The 3984-nt window shown below is 33.1% G+C and overlaps 1 long non-coding RNA gene across 1 annotated transcript; it reads right to left on the bottom strand.

Moving 5' to 3' along the window:
• Positions 1-1000: 1000 nt before the first annotated feature.
• LOC133802318 (uncharacterized) lies at positions 1001-2791 on the bottom strand. Its single transcript, XR_009877242.1, has 3 exons — positions 2644-2791; positions 1957-2018; positions 1001-1237 (listed from the first exon to the last, which is right to left on the bottom strand). It is a non-coding gene; the product is annotated as an uncharacterized LOC133802318 (long non-coding RNA).
• Between the last annotated feature and the right edge of the window lie 1193 nt (positions 2792-3984).

Genomic DNA, 3984 nt, shown 5'->3' on the forward strand with positions numbered 1-3984 from the left:
GTCACATTTATTTAATCTAAAACATTATATTATAATATAATATAATATTACATTATATTACAAAATAATATAACATTCCCCCACTAGATTAAATATTTATCTATTGTAACACTTATTTAATCAATCATTATATTTTAAAATATAACATATCCCCCACTTAATTAAATAAGAACTCTCTCTTATAGGAGTCATTGCATTAGTGCATAAAGCAAAGTGTTTTTCAACTTGAACTTTACTATAGTGTAATTATCACAAAATTTATCGAAAATTTGGTTGTACTAGGCATTGAACCATCTTTTCATGATGACAAATCGGGGATAACACACACACCTTTGTGATGTTCACTTGAGACCTCTATGTCTCGCTTTGCACCGTTAATGGCCAAGTGCACTTTCCATTCATGGACGTTCTTGAGAATACTCCCAATTCTCATGAGAGGCGGCACCACCCCTAGATCCATATAGGTAGAATTCTTACAGTATTTTGTTACCAAAATACTTGTCTTCACAAGACTGAATTCTATTAAAAAAACCTTTCGGTTTTAACCCTCAACTTGGTAACACACAAGTACTCAATATCTCAGATGAGACTTGTTTTGAGTACAACTAGTATTCACTTGATTGACTTGTTGTTACCTATTGAACCTAACACTAGTTGAATAACTAGTGTTAAGATAGGTTACCATCAATTGTGAATCTCTTTAGGAAGTTTAAGTCCCATCCCTCGAGATGATGCAGCCAATAAATCCCTCGTTAGTGGCTTAGTGAAAGAATTCGCCAGATTTTCACTTGTTCTCACATAGGATATTGAGATGACTCCTCTTTGAATTAATTCTCTTACATATCCATGTCTTAGACTAATATGTCTAGAATTCCCATTACACACTCCGCTGTATGCTTTAGCTGTAACACCCACACTTATTTTAGTTAAAACCATATCTGAGGTGTTACGTTTTAAAACTATATCATAATTTCTTACTGCGGAAGTCTGGACATTTAAAAAAAAAAAAAAACTTATTTCGCATTATTTACATTAAACATAAAGTGTGTCTCAAACATATTATACATAAGTATTAAATAACTCAATTTGTTTTCAAAACATAACTTCACACTTTATTACAAATATCACATTGATAAACTGAAATAACCCACAAAAGGTCGATGTGTTCATATGTACAAATCAGGGTCAGGACCATGCTTCAATTCTCCTTATGTCATTCACTCATTTATTTCTCTACCTGCAACATAAGACAACTGTGAGCATAAAGCTCAGTAAGCAAAGTAATGCATGCAATGCTAATGATTACTCAATGTCAAATGACATACACAACTTCTTTTTAAATTTTTGGGCCCTTTAATATTGTGCACACTGTTTGAATTGGTCAATGTCTGCAGGGCTTGTTACACATATAATATAAAATCCCATGGGTTCTCCTCCGGCTAGCCATAACCACAGTAGGGCACATTAAAAGCCTTATTCCATCGTTGCCCCGTCGGGCTCAAGAGTTAAGGCGGCCACACACTGTGGTGTCAATACATATAACAATAACTCATATGGAGGAGAAGTAAAAATGGAAACATGGCAAACAATATATTTGGTTCACTAAAACCTAGCCCAAATTATTGGGCTGCCAATATAAGCCTACTATAGGCCTCCGTTTACACTAATGAACACTTTCATTTGTTTTTTCAAAACAGTGGCACTGAACTTAAACTTCTTATTACAACTTGCTTTTATGTTGCATAAAACTTGCTAAGGCATCATATAATTAATCATCATAATATCATGCATGGTCTTATATCATACAATAATTTACCATATCACTATTATGCCATGCATACAAATTTATGATGAAGTGTCAATGTATGTTAATACCACTTACTCATAAAATATTCATATAATGCATACTTTCACATAACATATAATTCTTGTGTTGCAGTTGAGTACTTTACTTACCTTCTGTCCAAAATATATTTCACCGTGTAACAAGTGGTGTCTTAGGTGTTGATATGCTTATCCTGACAATGACATGGATTTCTCATCATAATGATGGCAGTAAGACATTGAACTATCATTTAAAAATACCCATAAAACATCATATCAACTTTCATATCCAAATCATGCCTAAAATGCCTTAAACCACCTAGATCGAGCGTTAGATTTATCTTAGACACTTAGAGAAATTTTGACAGAGTTTCCCCTTAATTTTAGCTATCCCCAAATATCAAAATCAATCAGTAATCAACATCAAATAACCTGCCATAACCATATATCCCAAATACCAACATAATTCATCACAAAGTTATCATATACCGATTTTGATAAAATTCTAATTTCCAAGATCATCACCCAAATTAAATGATTCTCCACGTCTATTCAAACATTTATAAATATATCTACCCTCTTATAAACTCAATAAAATAACCAAAAATCAGCTTGTACTCCAAGAACCCCAAAAACCTCATAACACACAAAATTTCACTTACCGAGCAACTTTTCGGCAAAAACAATCTCTTCAAGCTTTTCTAAACCTCAAACCACTTGCAAACCACCAAGAAATATCTTAAAAAAAGATAAAACACCATAGATAAGCTCTCGGCAAAATTAAAAAACATGGTTTAACTTCCAAGTACAAGAACTTACCATAAAAAGGCCAAAACTAAGTTTAATCCACTTCTTTGGCTTTGATTTCACTTGGATCTCCTTAGAATCTCTTCAAACCAGACAAGAAATGGTTTTTGGTTTTCTTTTCTCTCTGTTTTTCAGAGTCTTGGTCGTGCAAAGTGATAAGGTTGATGAAAATTCTTTATTTTCAATGATTTGACCTTATTGTATCAAAATTTGACACCTTTCACCTCATCATTTCACCTTTTGACTTATGAAAACCTTATCACTTCAATAATTTCGACTTAATAATCTGCTAGGCCTATTATCCTTATGTGTAAAACACTCACACCAAACCTTAGGTCCATATGAGTTCATACCCAATAGTTATGCTTACCCGATCGAGCGTAGCGCACTTATGCTAAGCTCGTTTTGACTTTGCATCAATACCACTGATTATGTATACCTCCAATCAAGACTTGATCTAATGGTTCTAAAACCATTTTTACTTCATCAATGAGACCTTAATCATACCTTAATTATATTTGATAAATCCACTAATACTCAATTTTACCCCGAAATACTAGTAATCGACATTGTACTATTTTTCACTACTTAACATCTTTTGCCTTCTATATCTCACTTGATTTCATGCCTTGTCCATATTTTTCATCCTTTATTATATCTTGAGCACATCAAACACCCATAAAAGACAACTCAAATGCCACAAGGTTAATAATATTGAATATACATATAGACATCACATACACAACTTTTATACTTATACATGGAAACATTTATAAGAATATGCATATGCTCAAATTATACATATTGTATGATATGTAATGCAATGCAATCATGTGATTATTGGCTATATTATATCAAAATAATGTGGGTGCTACAATCCTCCATACCTTATAAAAATTTCGTCCTCGAAATTATCTTACCCAAAGAACTCGGGGTATTTAGATCTCATTTCATCTTCCCGTTCCCATGTCATTTCCTCAATATTTGAACTTTTCCACAAGACCTTTACCAGTGAAATCTTCTTATTTCTCAACTCTTTCTCTTTTCTAACAAGAATTTTCACTGGTTTTTCTTCATATGTTAGGTCTTGTTCAACTTCTATTGGCTCGTAGTTTAGCACATGTGAAGGATCTGGAACGTATTTTCTCAATAATGAGACATGAAAAACATCTTGGACATTTGACAATGATGGCGGTAATGCCAGTCTATAGGCTACCTTTCCCACCTTTTCTAATACTTCAAAAGGTCCAATAAATCTTGGGCTTAACTTCCCTTTCTTTCCAAACCTCATTGCTCCTTTCATAGGGGAAATTTTCAGAAATACCTTGCCCCCAATGTTGAACTCCACATCTT

This window comes from Humulus lupulus, chromosome 9 (assembly GCF_963169125.1).
Source record: "Humulus lupulus chromosome 9, drHumLupu1.1, whole genome shotgun sequence".
Classification (NCBI taxonomy): domain Eukaryota; kingdom Viridiplantae; phylum Streptophyta; class Magnoliopsida; order Rosales; family Cannabaceae; genus Humulus; species Humulus lupulus.